The following is a 21,377-nucleotide window of genomic DNA, read 5'->3' as shown; positions in this document are numbered from 1 at the left end:
TGTAAACTTAGGTTATAATGGTCACCTTTAGAACTATCTGATTGAGTGCTGTTTTCTTTGTGGATATTCTTTCTCATTTATAGAAGGGAGAGAGGGGCCTATTCTAGTTTACATTTCCGCATTAGCCATTCCATGTCTAACATTATGTGTTCTCCTAGGTCCTTCTGCAGTGTTTGTTTGACTGCTGATAATCTTTGGAAAAGACTCTTTCAAGCAGTCAACCTTACTTGTGATAATTGATAAAAGTTTGTGAAAAAACATTGTCTGGAAAGGAGATCTGTTTCATTCTCCCTTACTAAGTTTGTTAGTATCCCATCCCGTGCAAAAAAAGTGGGTGCTGAATTCCAGGGAGGGGAGCTATTTTCTGTGACAGAAACAGAAAGTTCTATATGCTGATTGCTTTCAAGTTCAGTTTGTAAATCCCATTCCAATGAGTCACATACAGATGAGTTACTTACTGGAGCAGACTGTCTATTTGCAGCAAAATCTTCCATTTTCTGCTGCTTCAGTGGCTTAGAAGAACTCTGTGCTGCTGAGTGAACAAGGTGTCTCTTTCTCCTTTTCCCCATTCTTGGTACTCCTGGCTTGTAATGTTTTTTAAAATGTAGGTGAAACAATGGAAGCCTCTCCAGTATATATCCTTTATAAAAAGTCCTTGACCATTATAAAAAGTCAAACAGGGTTAAAACAGATTTAAAAATAGGTTAAAAATGGATTAAACGGGTTAACAGTAGGTTAAAATGCAGTGTTAAAAAGGTTAAAAAGTTAAAACAAAAATAAAAGAAAATAAAAGAAAGCTTTTACTTTTGGAGGAGCTCTTTACAGACTTTGCTGCCTGTCCACCATCTTGGCTCCTCACATAACTTCACACCCTCCTCTCTGACATCAGAGCACTGTATGGTACAGTGCTTATGAGTATTTGCTTGAAACAATCTATTTTCATGAAGAAGAAAAATTGCCATTCATTTTTGAAATGTCCCACAAACCCTAGCAACTATCATTTATTTATTTTATTATTTAAATTTATATACTGCCCTATTCCCGTAGGACTCAGGGCGGTTTACAGGGAAAATTAAAATACATAGTATACAAAATTAAAATCAATTAAAACTATTAATTAAATTACAGTCCCTGAAGTTAAACTAAAACCCAATTAAATTAAATTAAATTAAAACCCCTCAGTCTGGGCCAAACAGCTCGAAGAACCAGGTTTTCAAGTCCTGGCGATATGAGCGAAGGTCGGGGGCAGTCCTGAGTTCCGTGGAAAGTTGGTTCCATAGGGCCGGCGTGCCCACAGAGAATGCCCTTCCCCTGGGAATAACCCGCCGGCATTCCTTAACCGGTGGTACCCTGAGAAGGCCCTCCCTGTGGGAGCGCACAGGACGATGGGAAGTTGATGCCGGCAGCAGGTGTTCCCTTAGATAATCCGGACCCAAGCCATTTAGAGCTTTATAGGTCATTACCAGCACCATGAATCTCACCTGGAGGGCAACCGGAAGCCAATGCAGCTCACGGAGAAGAGGTGTTACACGGAAGTATCGGGAAACTCCCATAACAACTCACATGGCTGCATTCTGCACCAGTTGAAGCCTCCGAGTGGTCCTCAAGGGCAGCCTCATGTAGAGAGCGTTGCAGTAGTCTAAGCGGGAGGTCACGAATGCATGGGTGACTGTGCGTAGGGCATCTCGGTCCAGATAGGGCCGCAACTGGCGCACCAGGCGAAGCTGGGCAAAAGCCCCCCTGGTCATGGCTCCTATATGGTCTTCAAAATTGAGTTGTGAATCCAAGAGGATGCCCAAGTTGCGAGCCCTATCGATGGGGGGTAACACCTCACCCCCCATCATTAATGATGGAACGACCTGGCTAACCTGAGATGCTGGTATGAACAGCCACTCAGTCTTGGCAGGATTGAGACGAAGCTTGTTTCTCCCCATCCAAACCCGGACCGCCTCCAGGCAACGGGACATCATGTCAAGTGCATCACCGGGTTGGTTTGGGGTGGAAAGAAAAAGTTGGGTATCATCAGCGTACTGATGATACCCCACCCGGAAACCACGAATTATCTCACCCAGCGGTTTCATGTAGATGTTGAACAGGAGGGGAGAGAGGACCGACCCCTGAGGGACTCCACAAATGAGAGACCTCGGGGCGGACCTCTGCCCTCCTGTCAACACCGACTGCGAGCAGCCCAGGAGGTAGGAGGAGAACCACCGTAAAACAGTGCCTCCCACTCCCAACCCCCTGAGACGCCGCAGTAGGATACCATGGTTGATGGTATCAAAAGCTGCTGAGAGGTCTAAAAGGACTAGGACAGAGGAACATCCCCTGTCCCGAGCCTGCCAGAGATCATTCACCAGTGCGACCAATGCCATCTCCGTGCTGTACCCGGGCCTGAAACCCAATTGGTACAGGTCAAGATAATCAGTTTCCTCCAGGAACAGAGGAAGCTGATATGCCACCACACTCTCAACAACCTTCGCCAAGAAGCGAAGGTTGGAGACTGGATGTTAGTTATTTAAAACAGCCAGGTCCAGGGCAGGCTTCTTGAGGAGGGGTCTCACCACTTCCTCCTTCAAGGTGGCAGGAAAGATACCCTCCTTCAGGGAAGCAATTATTATTGCCTGGAACCAGCCTCGTGTCTCCTCCCGGGCCACATAAACCAGCCAGGAGGGGCATGGGTCCAGTAAACAAGTGGTGGAGCTCAGCCTCCTCATGATCCTGTCTATGTCATCGGGGGAAACAGGGTTGAACTCAGTCTAGATAACATGCTCAAGACCGTCTGATTCCTCCACATCAGACTCTGCCCAGTCAGAGTCCAAACTGGTCCAGATCTGAGCGATTTTGTCCACCAGATGATGACTAAACTCCTCAGCCCACCCCTGTAAGGGTTCCTCCCTAAACAGGGCAGCTGGGCGATTATCTGCGGACACGATGAGGGCAGCAAAGTAATTAGACTTCGCCGTCCTCATCGCAGCGAGGTAAGACCTTGTGAAGGCTCTTAGCCGCAATCGGTCAGATTCAGACCGGGTGGACCTCCAACTGCTCTCTAGACCCCGTCTCTGACGCTTCATCTCCTGGAGCTCCACAGAAAACCATGGGGCCCAATGGGATCTGTGCCGGGTCTGGGGTCGCAATGGTACAACACGGTCGAGTGCCTCGGTGGCCGCCCTTTCCCAGGCATCCACCAAGGCATTAACCGGGCTGTGAGTGAGGGAGATAGGTAAAGACCCAAGCACCATCTGGAACCGTTCTGGGTCCATTAGGCGCCTGGGACAGAACCACCTGGTCGGCTCCACAGCCCGGCTGTGGGGGGTGACATAGCAGAAGAACAGCCGCAGGAGATAATGATTGGACCATGACAGATGGACAATAGTTGGCAAGCCCCCTCACAAATCATCCAACCATTGCCCGGATAGAAAAATTAGGTCAAGAGTGTGACCCGCCCCATGAGTCGAGCCCTGAATTACTTGGGTCAGGTCCATGGCATTCATTCATTTGCACAAGTTACTTTCATTGGCAAATACCTTCAATCTTATTTCAAACAGCAGTTAAATCCCAGTAGAAGAAGAGGGAGCTATCTTCAGGAAACCATAAGGAAACTCCGATATGGCAGAGAAAGGAAGTGGAAAGAAAGAATTGGAAGATAATCAGCTTTGAATGAAACAATGAGCAGCAGAGAGCCAGAGAAATGCCAGCTTTGCTTTGTTTTACACATGGAAATCCAGTGGTAGGCCTTTGTTCATTCAGCTAATAGATGGGCCTCAGAGTGTTCTTTCTTGTTCTGCTCCTGGAACCCCAGGACAACTGGCCATTGGAAGAAATAGGGTGGCTTACTTTGGTTTGTCCCATCTGTAGTCAAGACTGAATTATTTTGAATGGGCTTTGTAGATGAAGACATCTTGACTGGTATTATTTTATTGTAATAATTGTATTTAATTGATATTTTACTATGGTTTTGTTGTATTTTTTATTTCTAGTACTTCCTGTGTTTAGATCTAATCTTAATGAGACTTTGGATGAGAAGCAAGCAAGCAAACCTAATACATATATTGTGAAATTTTTAGATTGTCTCTGAATGGTCAATATTGTGCTTGATGGTGCTTAGATAGGAAGATCACACAGTGCCAAAATTTAAGCACTAAATATCTATCACTTTACTTTTGAAATATAATACCTTTTCACATCTTGAATCAGCCACACAGAATTTATTACTATATTTTCACTTTCCTTCTTTTTGTTTTTGTTTTCATTTCAGAGTATGAATTTGCTCAGCATTAGTGGTGGTTATTGGTTATTTCAAATAACAGGATATGATCTTCAATTGGACCCAGCTATTTTCCTCTTGGGGATGAAGCCACAAGAAGTACCAAAAAATGTTTGGTATTTAGTAATACATATTACAACAGCGGCGCGTATGATTTATGCGCAATATTGGAAGACGATGGAAATCCCAACGGACTATCAAGTAATAGAGAAAGTATTACTATGCGCAGAGTCAGATCATATGACATATATTCTCAAAGGGAAAAGTGAATCACTTTTCAATAAAAGTTGGGACTCCTGGTATTCATGGTTACAAAATAGAAGATTTAATCCCAACGGGGGAAATACTAGATGATTGTGTATTTTTTATTTGAGGTATAGAATCTGGAGATATATACAATTATAGATTTCTAATATTTGGTAATTAAAGGTTACTTAGCCTGGGATGTACGAGAAAAAGAAACTAGGGGTAGTATTACACTCCCCGGTCCTGTCTAATGTTGTTGTTCTTGTTTTTTTTGGTGTCTAGGATGTCTTGGTGTTTTTCTATTTGATGCACCTTTTAGTACTTTGTAATAATGTTCTTGTTTTTTTTATTTAAAATTTGTTTAATAAAAATATATATGAAAAAAAAGACTGAATTATTTTGAATGGGCTTTGTAGATGAAGACATCTTGACTGGTATTATTTTATTGTAATAATTGTATTTAATTGATATTTTACTATGGTTTTGTTGTATTTTTTTATTTCTAGTACTTCCTGTGTTTAGATCTAATCTTAATGAGACTTTGGATGAGAAGCAAGCAAGCAAACCTAATACATATATTGTGAAATTTTTAGATTGTCTCTGAATGGTCAATATTGTGCTTGATGGTGCTTAGATAGGAAGATCACACAGTGCCAAAATTTAAGCACTAAATATCTATCACTTTACTTTTGAAATATAATACCTTTTCACATCTTGAATCAGCCACACAGAATTTATTACTATATTTTCACTTTCCTTCTTTTTGTTTTTGTTTTCATTTCAGAGTATGAATTTGCTCAGCATTAGTGGTTTCATACCAAAAGAAACACTTTCCTGAAATTTTATTTATATTGTCATTATTGTCAGAGTAATCTGAACAACAACAGAGCTATATGGAAAGAATGGGATGTGAATATTAATCTGGGTTAAGATTTACAGTTGCTATCTATACATTTAATTAATACTTAACAAATTTTCAGAATTCTTTAAGCACCAACCCAGTATTGCTTTTGTTAAGTCGTGGGCTCTTGGGAGCAGGAATGATGACACGAGGCTGAGTACAGGATAACTCATACTTTTATTCTTGCTGGAACTGTACTGGAACTTGGGCCGCAACCAGCCACAATACATAGTCTAGCCCCTAGGCGGCAGCCAATAGGTGTGAACCCATTCTTGCCGCCTGGGGCTAACCAATTGCAGGACCAGAGATGGCTGGTCTGGGTTGCTGGAGAGCCGTTAGCTGCTCCAGCAACACCCGTGGTATAACACCACAAGCCCAATACATAACACCCCTCCCCTCTTAGATCAAACTATGACACTCTTGAATAGTCTTAACAGCCACCAAGACTTATTAATCAACTCCCAAACAACTATAGTGATAATAATAAAATAATAACAATAAAAATAATAAATCATACTTCGCTGTGGCTACAATGAGATTAAACAATATTTGAACAGGCTTACCAATGCAGTAATAGCTACAATGACATTAAACAATGTCTCATGAAAAGGCTTACATTGCAGTAATGGCATTTTCACAATGCACAAGTTTCTGTAGTTAGTGGTACAAGTTTCACAACACTATACATCACTTTATTTAACAATGTAATCTGTGAGATACGCAGGAGGCTTGTGTGGCCTAGAGGAATGTCTTGGAGTTCCCATCACTTTGTGGTCTACCAGCTTACCCAGTGCATTGGGTAGACCCATGTCCCTTTGTGCTCCAGTGTCAAGGGGAATTGAAATGCTCTGGCTGGCCTCACCAGGTTGGCCCACCCCAGAGTCAGTCTGTTCTGCAGAGTAGGCACAGTGATTGCTGAGTTTCAGCTGGCTCGCTTGGTCAGGGGTTCCATGTTGCACTTCTGTGCTTCCTGGTTCTTCCTCAGATTCCACCTCCTCTAAGAAGGGAAAACCCTGGTGGTTCCAGTGAGGGCTGTCTTGGCTGCAAGTTTGAGGACCTTGGGAGGGACTTATGCCACAGTTCGCACTTAGTGACCATTCTGGAAACCTTTTCCTGAGTTGGTCGATGTGTCTTCTGACTAGTCGCCCTCCCTCCAACCCCACTTCATAAGATAGGGGTCCAGATGCCTTGGTTATTTGACCAGGAACCCATAAATTCCTGTGACCATAGTTCCTGGCCCAAACCCAATTGCCCATGTGCAGCCCCCTCAGGGGTTTTGGTCGAGAGGCTTCTGTTGCCACTCTGTCTGGATGCAACCTGTCCAGTTTAGTAATTAAACATCTCCCCCAATGTAGTTCAGCAGGACTTTTGCCTGTAGCAGTGCAGGGCGTAGAATGCTGGCAGAATAAAAAATCTGCCAATCTGTGATGCCAGTCACCTGTGACAATGCACTTGAGTGCCTCCTTTGTTGTCCTCACCATGTGTTCGGCTTGTCCATTAGAAGATGGATGAAATGGTGCAGACGTTGCATGTCTGATGAGATTAGCTCTAAGAAAAGCCTGAAATTCAGCAGCAGTGAATTGGGCCCCATTGTCTGAAACTGAGGCATCTGGCAACCCATGTGTGGCAAAGAGTTTTCTCAGCACCTGGATGGTCCTAGAAGTAGTCATGTTAGGAATTGGAATTACTTCCAGCCATTTTGAGTGGCTATCCACTACTATCAGGAAAAGCTGCCCCTGAAAAGGCCCAGCGTAGACTATGTGAATCCTAGACCAGGGAGTGTATGTTTCCTCACACCTGTGAACTGGGGCCTGAGGCATTTCAGGCCTAGATTGCTGGCATGTATAACAACCATGGACTTGACCCTCAATGGCCTTATCAAGGCCAGGCCACCAAAGGTAGCTTCTAGCTAAAGCTTTCATTCTGACAATGCCTGGATGGCCTTCATGTAAGGAGTGTAAGACCCTGTCCCTTAGGGAAGTGGGAATTATGACTCTGTTCCCCCATAAAATGCATCCTTTACAGTATGTGCAGACAACTCATGCCTTCTGACAAAATAACTTTGAAATTAAGAGCCTGGACTTTTTTCCAACCAGCCCATGTATACCCATGACAACACTCTACTCAGAATTTTATCTATGGCAGTTTCAGAAGCAATATCCCCTGCATGGAGGGGAAACTCAGGTATGTCCTCTATGGACAGTATTCTAGCAGCAGGAGCTGGATCAGGATCAATTAGTGGCAGTGGTAGTCTGCTGAGGCCATCAGCATGGCCCATTTCCTTTCCTGGTTTATGTATTAACTTAAAATTGTATGCAGACAAAAAAATAGACCATCTCAACATTCTTGGAGATAGTATGTGGAGGGTTTGTTTGTCTGTTGTGAACAGTCCCAACAGAGGTTTGTGGTCAGTGTAGACAGTGAAATCCCTACCATATAAATAATCATGAAATTTTTTAACTCCAACAACTATGGCAAGGGCCTCTTTGTCAATCTGGGCATAGTTGCGCTCAGCAGAGGACAAGGTCCTTGAGTAAAATGCAATAGGAACCTGTTTCCAATTTTTTTCTATGTGGCTTAAGACTGCCCCCACCCCATAGGGAGATGCATTACATGCAAGACATACAGGTTTAGACTCTATGTAATGAATTACAGTGGACTTTTCTGATACAAGAGCTTTCAAATCCTGGAAACTTTTTTCGTGTAAGTTAGTCCATTTCCAAGAGGCTTTTTTGTCAAGCAGCCTGTGGAGGGGCTCTGCTATTGCTGCCTTATGGGGTAGGAATGTGTGATAAATGTTTAGGAGACCCAAAAATGCTTGCAGCTCTCCTTTTGATTTGGGCCTAGGAGCCATTTTAATGGTCTTCACTTTAGAATAAGTGGGGTGAATACCATTAGCATCAATGTGGAACCCCAAGAATTCTGTTGATTAAACCCCAATACTACACTTGTTCTTCTTTAATTTGAGGCCTGCTTCACGAAGCCTCTGCAAAACAGCCCTGAGCCTCCTGGCCAACACTTCTTCGGATTCCCCAGCAATAAGAACATCATCAAAATAAAGGCAGACACCCTGGATACCCTTAAGTGTACGTTCCATAATCCCTTGGAAAATAACCGGTGCAACACTGACTCCAAACTGTAAGTGTTTGACTTTGAATGCCCCTCTGTGAGTCACGATCATTTGAGCTGTGGCTGTGGCCTCATCAACTGGAAATTGCTGATAGGCCTGCGCTAAATCAAATTTAGCAAAAATGGTTTCCCCTTGCAAGGAGGCTAAAATATGGTTGACTACAGGAACTGGGTAAGCATGTTGTTTGATGGCCTTATTTAATGTGCATTTATAATCAGCGCAAATACGAACTTCCCCGTTGGACTTCAGTGGGGTGGCAATAGGAGTTTCCCACTCCCTCCCATCAACAAGCTGTAACACGCCCTGTTCCATAAGCTTATCGATTTTGGAATCAATTTTGTGCTTTAAGGCAAAGGGGACCCTGTGAGGTTTAACCCTAATTGGAACAATGTTAGGATCTAACTTAAAAGAAATTGGTGGGCCAGTGTATGTCCCTAGGGCCCGAATCAAAAACATCCGCATATTCTTCGCATACTGCCATGAGGTCTGCAGTTTGTGTCCAGTTTATGCCAGTAATCTGAATACCTAAGGCATCAAACCAATCAAGTCCAATAAGACTTGTTCTTTGGCCCCCTACTACTATTACATCCAGGTGCCCCAAAAACCCTTTAAATTTTACCAATAATGTGGCTTCACCCTTAACTTTAACATGAGCATTCTGAAAATCCATTAAAATGATATCTGAGGGTCTTAGTTTAGTCCAATTGTTACTGCGCCTACACACAAAGTCAAATGTGTCTTGCGAAATGATTGAGACTGCAGAGCCAGAGTCCAACTCTATCTTACATGGAACTCCTTGTAGCTCTACCAAGAGTTTAAGTTTAGGCTTGGGGGGCGTTGAGCCCCAGTGCGGCAAATGCTTCTCTGGCTTCTGAAGAATCTCACACTAATAGGACCCTGGGCCCTAGTACCTCTCCTAGTCGGCTCCTCCGACTGATGTTTGGGTGGCCAGTCTCTCTGGCGGGCTCTGCAAACCACCATGATGTGGCCAGTTGTTCCACAAGCTCTACACATGACCGAACGAAATCTGCAGTTGGCACGAATATGGTTGCCTCCACACCCTTTACGTCTCGGTAAGAGAACTGCCTTGTAATCATTCTCTCGCTGGTGGCTGTTGCGGTGTTGCACGTTGGGAGTTTGTTGATTTCAGGTTTTTCTTCTTCTGACAATTCTCCAGCACATTTGGTGACCTCAAGATGGACCAATTCTTTGACTTTTGAAGGTTTGGTGGGCTGAACTCTCTGCACTGTGCCTCCAGCGGCTTCATAGGCCATCACCTCATCCTGTGCCTTGGAAAATGTTAAATTGGGTCTAGCAAACAGTCTCTGCTGAAGGGTTCTGTCCCAAAGGCCACAGACAAGCCAGTCTCTTAGTCGTTCTTCTAAGTTTGAGAACTTGCAAAGGTGTGCGCCCTGCCTTAGGCCTGCAATAAACTCTGAAGCTGTCTCCCTGGGTAGCTGCACTCTTTGGTCAAATTTGAATCACCACGCCATCTCCGACATCTTGGGCTGGAAATGCCCGGTTACCTTCTTCTTAAGGTCTGCGTATGAGACTGCTTCGATGGGCATCGGTGCAAAAAGATTCTCTGCTAGGTTGAAAGTTGCTGGGCCACACACGCAAAGCAATGTGGTGGCCTTCAGGTCTTCCTCCACAATTTGATTGGCTCTTAGATGATCTGGGTGGGGGTTCCCCAATTGTTACACCCCTGTCATGGACAGATCATCATCTCCTGCGGCTGACCTTCCGCTTTGCCACTCCCCATCGTGGGGTTACTGAACCAACGAAATGGTACCGGCCCAGACGGCTAATGGACCTTGGGCAGTTCCAAACAGCGCTTGGGCCCCCACCTGCCTCCTTTGCTCATAGCTCGGCTGATGCCATGGTGGAAGCCTGGGAAAAGGCAGCCACAGAAGCACTTGATCGAGTTGTACCCATGCAGCCCCTGACCCGGTGCAGATCCCAGTGGGCTCCATGGTTTTCTACAGAGCTCCGGGAGATGAAACGTCGGAGACGGGGCCTAGAGAGCTGTTGGAGATCCAGCCGATCCGAATCCGACTGATCGTGACTAAGGTCCTTTACGAGGTCTTATCTCATGGCATTGAGGAGGGCAAGGTCTAATTACTTTGCTACCCTTATCGCGTCCGCAGATAATCGCCCGACCGCCCTGTTTAGGATGACCCGCTCCCTCCTTAATCTAGAGGTGAAGGAGGATCCCTTACAGGGTCGTGCTGAGGAATTTAGCCAACATCTGCTGGACAAAATCGCTCGGATCCGGACCAGTCTGGATTCCGACTGGGCAGAATCTGATGATGAGAACATGGACAGTCTTGTTGATGTTATCTGGGAAGAGTTTGATCCTGTGACTCTGGATGAGGTAGACAAGATCATGAGGAAGCTGAGCTCCACTACATCCTTATTGGACCCGTGCCCCTCCTGGCTGGTTTATGCGGCTCGGGATGGGACACGAGGCTGGAACCATGCAGTGATAACTGCTTCATTGAAAGAGGGCAGTTTCCCCGCAGTCTTGAAAGAAGCGGTGGTGAGACCCCTCCTCAAAAAGCCTTCCCTGGACCCAGCTGTTTTAAACAACTTTCACCCGGTCTCCAACCTTTGCTTTCTTGCGAAGGTTGTTGAGAGCATAGTGGCGCATTAGCTTCCTCTGTTCCTTGAAGATACTGATTATCTAGACCCGTACCTATCGGGTTTCAGGGCCGGACACAGCACGGAGATGGCATTGGTCGCTCTGATGAATGATCTCTGGCAAGCTCGGGACAGGGGTTATTCCTCTGTCCTGGTCCTACTAGACCTCTCTGCGGCTTTTGATACCATCGACCATGGTATCTTACTGCGGCGTCTCAGGAGATTGGGAGTGAGAGGCACTGTTCTTCAGTGGTTCTCCTCCTACCTTCTGGAACGTTCACAGTGGGTGTTGGTGGGTGGGCAGAGATCGACCCCGAGACCTCTCATTTATGGAGTTCCTCAGGGGTCGGTCCTCTCACCTCTCCTGTTTAACATCTATATGAAGCCGCTAGGTGAGATCATCCGTAGTTTTGGAGTGGGATATCATCAGTATGCTGATGACACCCAGCTTTTCATCTCGACCCCAAACCACACCAGTGATGCCCTCGACGTGATGTCCCGTTGCCTGGAAGCGGTCCGGGAATGGATGGGGAGGAACAGGCTTCAACTCAACCCAGACAAGACTGAATGGCTGTACATACTGGTATGTCAGGATATTCAGAGCATTCCATCTCTTAATATCGGGGGCGAGTTATTACCCCCCCATAGATAAGGCTCGCAATCTGGGTGTCCTCTTAGATTCACAGCTCTCCTTAGAAGATCATATAGGAGCTGTGACTAGAGGAGCCTTCGCCCAGGTTCGTCTGGTGCACCAGTTGCGACCCTATCTGGACCTGGATGCCTTGCGTACAGTCACCCATGCACTTGTGACCTCTCGTCTAGACTATTGCAATGCTCTTTACATGGGGCTGCCCTTGAGAACCACTCGGAAGCTTCAGCTGGTACAGAGTGCAGCTGCACGAGTTCTTTGGGGGGTCTCCCGATACTCCCATATTACACCTCTGCTCCGTGAGCTGCACTGGCTTCCAGTTGCCTTCCGAGTGAAATTCAAGGTGCTGGTGATGACATGCAAAGCCCTACATGGCATGGGTCCGGATTACCTACGGGAGCACCTACTGCCGGTGTCAACGTCCCTCCGTCCTGTACGTTCCCACAGAGAGGGCCTCCTCAGGGTACCACCGGTCAGAGAATGTCGGCTGGTGACCCCCCAGGAGGAGAGCATTCTCTGTGGGTGCACCAATCCTTTGGAACTGCTTACCAGCTGAACTCCGGATGGCCCCCGACCTTCACTCCTTCTGGCGTGATCTAAAAACTTATCTATTCGAACAAGCCGGCCTGGCCTGATGGATTTGGGTTTTAAAATTATTTAACCAATGTATTCTTATTTTATTGCCCTGTACACCGCCCTGAGTCCTTCAGGAGAAGGGCAGTATATAAATCAAATTAATAAATAAATAAATAAATAAATAAATAAATAAATAAATAAATAAATAAATACATACATACATACATACATACATACATAAATAAATAAATAAATAAATAAATAAATAAATAAATAAATAAATACATAAATAAATACATAAATAAATAAATACATAAATAAAAGGTAAGACGGCCATTCTTCTGGATGCTTCACGTCAAACTCTCTTAATTTGCCAACCTTCGGCATCTTTCCCCAGATTCCTATGTTCTTCAGATCCTGTTTCTTGGCTCAGGGAATGTGTCCTCTGAGCACGCAGCTGCTAGCGTGGCTTACTAGCCAGCCTAGAGAGGGGGGGGAAATGCCTCTTCCCTCTGGCATGTACTGCCGACCCCTTGTTGACTTTAGTCCTTAATCAGCGAAGCAGGATCCCACCTTCATCGCCACTGTTAAGTCGTGGGCTCTTAGGAGCAGGAATGATGACATGAGGCTGAGTACAGGATAACTCATACTTTTATTCTTGCTGGAACTGTACTGGAACTTGGGCCACAACCAGCCACAATATATAGTGTAGCTCCTAGATGGCAGCCAATAGGTTTGAACCCACTCTTGCTGCCTGGGGCTAATCAATTGCAGGACCGGAGATGGCTTGTCTGGGTTGCTGGAGAGCCGTTAGCTGCTCCAGTAACGCCCGTGGTGTAACACCACCAGCCCAATACATAACAGTTTTATTGAACCAATGAAATGTTTCTAAAACAAAGTGATATTGAATTGGCTTCATCCATGGTAATTCTGAAACAACAGACACCGGATGATATGTTTGCTAAGCTTAACTGACTTTTTAAGGTTTTTGCTGTTGTTTTCCTCTTTTTTTTTATTGAAAAGTTTTAACATACATTTTATCTTTAACAATCCCCCTCCCCGTCCCCTACCCATCCCTCCCTGCCCCTCCCCCCCTCCCCCCCACTTCCCAGAGCTAAGTACAAGGTATAAAAACAAAAAAAAAATCATAAACATCCATATGCTAACAACCATAAACTCTAAAATCTGTCACTCTCTAGCTCATATAGGATAACTACAAACACTATTAATATTAAATATAGAAAAAAAGAAAAAAGAAAAAGAAAGGAAGACTTATTCAAATGCTACATGAAACTTTTTAGTCCCATATTTGTTCTGGATAGACTCAATCCATTTTCTCCACTCCAGAATAGCTGTTGTTTTCCTCTTGTTGGTGCTCTTGCTGGTCGATTTACTTTCTGTCCATAAATCAGTTCTTTTGCAGCAGGGAGAACATTGAAATGATGTGATCTGTTGACAGGTTTGCTTGGGCACACACACACACACACACACACACACACACACACACTCACAAGTGATGAGAATTTGAATCAATTTAATACTCAGTTGAAATCTTTGCTTGGAATATATCCAAGTAAGCATTTCAACTGAGTTTCAAGTTTGATCCAAATCCTCATCCTGATCATGCTATTGCATTTTTAATTGAACACTTCATTTTTTATACACCCACAAACTCCTACAGACACAATGTGTAAACTAGCACTGATAATATTGTCTGTTGTGAACCCAGGTTTATATCATCTAATTATGTTGTTGATAGACTCTAGATTGCATCTATAAAACCTCACTACCAACTTGAGCTATCAATTAAGAGACATGTTGCCCTCTGAATAAACAAGTATCACAGCAATTCTGTCTAGGTGATACACTTGGAATACTTAACACAAAGAGGAATCAGATTTATTTTTTATTTGTTGTAAAAATTTGAATTGAATTACATGAATCAAGGGTATGAGTAGCATTTTCTCAACATTGCCATGCATATAAGGCCTATTTACACAGAAAACTAGATCCTATACCATCTGAGTAAATATCTATATTTTTATTTTATTTCATTTTATTTCATTGCTTTATTCTTATACCACTCATTGAAATTCTGAGTGGGGTAGAGTAAAAACTTTAAATAAAACTCACCATTAGTCTTGTGATGAAACCTAATCAACAAGATCATTTTTCCAAACTCCTGTTGAAAATGTGTCACTGTCTTCTGGAACACCAGAATTAAAAAGAAAAACATATCTCTGGTATGTTCCATAATGTCAGGGCAACTACATAGCATGTACTTCCTGCAGTGGTAGGATCTGGAGTGAAAATCCTCTCTAGAAGCCTGCATAGAGTCAACAGAATCTATGTTGGTAAGGTAGTTCTTGATGTAACCAAGTGGCCATGTTACATAAATAGCATGAATTGGGACTACAAACGTAGTGGCAGCCAGTATAGAAATTACAATAGGTGTTTTTCTTCAAAAGTGGGTTTACTAGCAGCCTGATTGCCATATTTTATTCAACTGAAGCTTCTCAGCAATCTTCAGAGGCAACTGAATATATAGTGCATTACTAAAGATATATTCTCTAGTTCTAGTTGTTGTGTAACAACAACCCACTCCTTTGTGAATAAATTGACTGGGGTCATATTTTGGGAAATGTATCAATCTTCCTTGTTGATAGCCATGCAAGGGCATTTGGTTTATAGACTTCATTTATGTTTTCAACTGCCTTTTATTTCCAAACTTTATGTAAAGCTAAGTATAAATACAGTAACTTAAATCAGATCAGATCAAATCAATTTTCACTTACTGAGTGAATTAGGAACTGCTGAGAAGGATGTAGTATAGGAATTTTTGCATAGCTTGTCTGAACCACAGAAGGACAGTATCATAAATAATAAATAATAAAAATAAAACCTTTATTGTCAAAGTACAACATGTGTACATTGAGATTAGCTGAGCCTCCCCCTGTGCTCTCTCCCCCCAACACACAGTGACAACAAACCCTCCATCCCACCACACTATGTGAACCAACTACACCACACACCGGCCTCCCAAGTCAACTCTGCATAAGATTATATCCCATTTAAAAGCCTAACAGCCCACGGATAAAAGCTGTTCTTCAGCCTGTTGGTACGGCTGGCTATATTCCTATATCTCCTACCGGATGGTAGGAGAGTAAAGAGATACCGTCCAGGGTGTGAGTCATCCCTGAGAATCTTCCTCACTCTTCCAAGGCAACGAGCCCTGGCGAGGTCATCCAGTGGTGTCAGGGAACAGCCCACAATGTCTTGTGCTGTGCTCACTACCCTCTGTAATACTTTCCTATCCGCGGCTGTCAGACCGGCATACCAAACCACAATACCATATGAGAGGACGCTCTCTATGGTAGACCGGTAAAAGAGGGTCATTAGCTGTTGTTCTACCCCGTTCTTCCCCAAGATCCTAAGAAAGTGAAGCCTCTGTTGGGCCTTTCTAGCCACCTGGGTTGTGTTAACTTTCCAGGTCAGATCTTCACAGAGGTAGACTCCCAGAAATTTAAAGGAGGGAACTCTCTCTACACAGTCCTCCCCGATGTAAAGTGGGGCAGGTTCCTCTTTTTTTCTCCGGAAGTCTAACACCATCTCTTTCGTCTTGCTGATGTTTAGGTGCAAGTTGTTGTTACTACACCATATGGATAGTTTTTGTACCTCCGCCCTATATGCTGTCTCATCCCCACCTGTAATTATTTTAGGATAATTTCATATTCAATTAGAGGCAGATATTGCACATTTTTGTGCTTCATGTTCCTTAGAAACAAGAAATTGTGTATTTCAGTACACTCCTCATGACAAAGAAATAAGGATTGGGATATGAATTACCAGTGAGGTTTTGGGGGGATTGTATGTTTGCTAAACATTAAATCAATTCTGAAAACACCTCTGATTTCATAATATCTCTGTGCTGTATAATACCAAACATTCAGCTGCTGGTGAATTATTTCTGCTTTTCACATTCTCTTTGCATAACCAATGTTAAATACATTTCCCTCTTGAGTATTATAAATTAAAAATGCTCTTTTATTGCCTTGTGACTCAGGGACCTTAGCAATTTGTTTGCACATTTAAACGTTTTTAGTAAGATTTTAATCTATTCTGAGAATAGTTTTATACATGGTTAGCAGTACAAAGAATTGTAGTATTTCTGGTCATATGTTACCTTACTTTTTAGTTTCACACACAATTCAAGGCATGCAAATTAGATTTCCATTTGGTAAATTTCTAAAGAAATGATGCCAGACTGTAAATTCTACATGACTGTTTTCATACACCCTGTAGCATTCTCATACACTTAGATAAGAGAAATAAGATATAAAAAACAGGAAGGATAGGGCAGTCAATTTTTTTCTCCTTCTTACTACAAAATTACTGCACATCCTGATTATGTCAGATTTCACAAGCCAGAGAGACCCAGTCTGGGTCAGTATTTTTTTTTAAAAAAAAATTACAAAGCAAAAAGCAGTGTTTCAAATATTTGTTTGGGTATTTCAAGAGATGGTGGGGTTTTTTTCCACCATACATTTTATTCTTTTGATGCCCCAGTTGGTATAAAAGGGCAAAAAGTTCATTAGAATTTCAAAAGAATGTAATGTATGGTGTGAATCTCTTTGGACAAGTAGGAATGCAATACAGCTTTTATGTGGGACTTCACTCCTTTTTTCTAGGTATAACTCACTATCACTGGTTGATTTAAAAAAACAGTATTTTCTGGAAGTAACATAAGAATTTTGTTTTGTTTTGACCATGTACCATTTTTATATATTATATATTTATTTATTTATTTCTGAATGTTAGCTTTCCCACTTGTCTCAATCCACATAATTTATCCCCTAGGTTCCATTTGTTCTATACAATAGAGATATATGTGCACACACTATATATCTTTCCAGACCAAACCTTTGATACACAAATTAATATAAAGTGATCCAACAGAAGTACATGATATTAAGTTATACTAAAAGGAAGTGTAATAAGGATGTTATTCACATATAGGGTATGAAGGAGGTGGTAGTTGTCAGCTCCCTCCTATCTGGAGGAAGACTCATTCAAAGTAAAAATGAGCATTTGAAATGATCACATGAGTTCATGTTTGTTATTATTAACCTCACTGTTTCTAGAGCTCACCCTCTGCCCATATCTTTTCTTTGGAGTAATATCTAATTTTGATTGCTTGATTCAAGTTTTTCTGGATCTAATTTGTTAACTTGACCTTTATCCTATGTAACATTACATTGTTGACTTCAGTGAATGTCCAAAGTAATTTAGAAAGAAAAGCTATTTTGAACCTTGATTGCTTAGCAATGTTTCTTCTTCTTTGCTAGTCAGTGCATTTCTGCACAACCTAAGTTATATTAACCTAAGATGGTAGACAAGAACTCTCTTTAAAACAGGAATATTAACATTTCTAAGATTGGCATTTTCATCTATAATATTTGTATATAATCTACTATTCTTAGTTATGATGTGTTATATATGCAGTACTTTATTAGTGACCCTTATATCTTATTTTGTAGAGATAAAAATGTTAGTACATTTGGGCACTAACAAGAAACAATATATAACTGATTTGGAGGAATGGCAGCGAGGTATCAATAAATTTGTGTGGGCAGGGAAAAAGCCACGAGTTAAATTTAAGATTATGCAGGATACTCGTGAGAGAGGTGGGCTTAAAATGCCCAATCTTAAACTATATTATGAAGCTGCTGCATTAGTAGGAATAAGTGATTGGATTAATTTGACACAAGAGAGATTATTAAATCTTGAGGGCCATGATTTGTTGTTTGGCTGGCATGCATATTTGTTGTATGACAAGAAGGTAGACAATGTGTTTAGAGTGCATATTTTAAGACAGGCATTGCTGAGAGTTTGGAAGAAGTACAGACATAAGTTGGATTGCAAGATACCACTGTGGGCAATTCCAAAACACGCAATAGAAAATATACATGCTGGTTTCAAACATGATGTGACTACGTACAAGGAGATCCTAAGTTTGGAAAGAAATGTCTGGTGTTTGAAATCATATAGCCTCTTGCGAGAAGAGAAGGTTGTTCAAAACTGGTTTCAATATACTCAGTTACGGGCCAGGTGGAAAGAAGATCAGAAAAATGGTTTTACAATGACTGATGAAAATCTGATGAAGCAAATTAGAAATCAGGGACCAGCACATATTAAACGGATATATCTTGCATTGATAGAGATTGATTCAGAAACAGAACTCGTTAAGGATTGTATGATAAAATGGGCCCAAAACATCCAGGAAGTTATCACAATGGACACGTGGGAAAAGATTTGGGTGAGGAACGTAAAATTTACACAAGCTCAAAATCTAAGAGAGAATTTTTACAAAATGTTTTATAGATGGCATTTAGATCCTAAAAAGCTCGCAAGTATGTATCCGAATTATCAGCCTAAATGTTGGAGGTGCGGTGATGAAGATGCAACATATTTTCACATATGGTGGACATGTAAAAAGGTTAAGGCTTTTTGGATAAAAGTTTGGTGGAACATGCAGAAGATTTTTAAACAGAGGATAAAGTTTTGTCTGCAACTTTTTTTGTTGGGAATAATTACAGATGCTACAGTTGTGGACACTAAGTTGATGTTGAATTTAATTACGGCAGCAAGACTCTTGATAGGTCAGTATTGGAAGAAAGAGGAATTGCCATCTATAGAAGAGTGGACTTTAAAGGTTTCCGACCTGGCAGAGATGGTGAAGATTTCGGCCTATTTGAAAGATCACTCGCAAAAACGCTATATTATGGAATGGAGAAAATGGATTGAGTTTATCCAGAATAAGTATAGGGTTAAGAAGTTTTATGTAGCATTTGAATAAGTCTTCTTTCTTTTTTCTTCTTTTTTTCTTTTAGTTTTTTTTATATATATATTTAATATTACTAAGGTTTGTTTTATCCTATATAAGCTAGAGAGTGATGGATTTTAGAGTTTATAGTTGTTAGTATATGATTGTTTATGATTGGTTTTTTTTAATATATACCTTGTATTTAGCTCTGGGAAGTCGGGGGGGGGAGGGGGGGAGGGGGGAGAGGTAGGGGGGAGGGTGAAGGGAGGGGGAGGTGGGGGTTTAAAGAAAAATTGTATGTTAAAACTTTTCAATTAAAAAAAAAAGAAACAATATATAACTGCAGTGCTTTAGGCATTTTGCACATGGATCTGTGCAGAATTTATAGCCTTAAAACCATTAAGGCTTGTCTCAGGATATTCCCATTCATGAAATGATGGTAACTTTCAATTCACCCACTAGCAAAAAATCAAGACTGGCAGAGCTATTTGGGATAATTTATTGGCAATCAACCCTTATTGCCTGTAACTTAAGCGTCAGATCAAATTACTGCTTCTGCTAAAGATTTTATTTTTCTTTCACAGCCAACAGAAGATAAAGTAAGTGGGGCAAATCAAACACGATTTATATTACTGAAATCCCAATGACATCAGTAGAATGGCATCAAAAATAGAATTGTGCATGAAAAATGCTTACTTTGTTGGCCATGTTTCTGGCTTTGTATATGCAGTTCCCTATAATAGTGCACTTGGTAGATACAAAAAAAGATGGGAAAGGGAAATACAAAATACAAACACAGAGACACAGAGATACACACCCACACTTATAATGAGAGAAAGGAAATCAATAATTTTAGTCATCTTTCACCATAACCCATAAGAAAAGAAGCTGACATGGGATAAACCATGGAAGGGATATGCAAGAATTGACTTGCCACAATCAATAGAAAGAAAAAGACATTATATATATGAGGTGTCTGATTTCATATCCCTCTGTCTTTTCTGAAACATGCCTCTTTATTTAATATTGTTCTTGCTAGGTATGATGTATCTTCTTTGAAATATTGTAATAAAACTGTTTATATGACAAATTAGTACAGGGAGTTAAAATTTGCTCATGTTCTAACAAGTCTCTTCTTTAGTATAGGTGTATACACCAATATTTTGCTATCTCAGGCCAGTTTTATTCCATATTTGTTGATAAAGAAATGTTTATTTATATATTTTTAAAATTTATTGGCCTCTTATCTTACCACAGGGTAACTCTGGACAGTTTACAATATTAAAAAGATAAAACTATGCAAAATCTCTAGAATTAACATAATAACTGCCTTTGTAAGCATCTCAGTGGAGACTAAGCATTTATATTTAATTAGGTACTGTTCAACAACTAGTCAACAACAATAGTTTCCAGTACCTCTATTTCTAATGAAATTCATTCCTGAAAATACTTCCTATCTATAAATATTACTTCACTCTTTATCCTAGAATTTATATTTGTAAAGAATGTTAGTTTTTCCATCTATAAATATATTTCCATCTATCAGAATGCTTCTGTGAGAAGTCACACACACACCCCAGAGAAGGAAATATTTTTGGGGATATTAAAAAGGCAGAATATTATATTTCCCCAAAGGATCTTAAAGGCAGAAAAGCAGGCCCAGTTTTTTTTAATAGCCCCAAGCAGAAACTGAGCAGGCCAGCTCTGTAGAAATGCAGATTTGATAATCCCATTCAGAAAGACTGAGGCTCCATTCATGAGCAAATACTACCTGGCAGAAGCCCATTCAAGACAGATCTTTCAAAATCCCTTGTAGCAAGATTAGATAGCTAACAACAGCAGAGTTGTTAGCACAGGACATAGCCACCAGCCACAGCTCCAGAGCAGCAGAACATGACCTTTAGGACATAATAGGATTAAGCCACCATCATTAGAATACCAAAAGGACATGCTCAAAAGCTGAGGTCAAAGTTCATGCCATAGGAACAACTCCAAACACAAAAGCCCAAGAAGGTATAAAAACCCACCACTCCCAGCACTATATGGTCAGCTGCCCCAGAGCCTCATGATATTGTGGTTCTGCTCTTCAATAAACAAGAATCTTCTTTCTAAAGGAGTCTCCATTTTGTTTATTCCCAGCTTGGACTT

Source organism: Vipera ursinii (assembly GCF_947247035.1).
Source record: "Vipera ursinii genome assembly, chromosome: 6".
Classification (NCBI taxonomy): Eukaryota; Metazoa; Chordata; class Lepidosauria; order Squamata; family Viperidae; genus Vipera; species Vipera ursinii.
Note: the sequence above shows the minus strand (reverse complement) of the source record.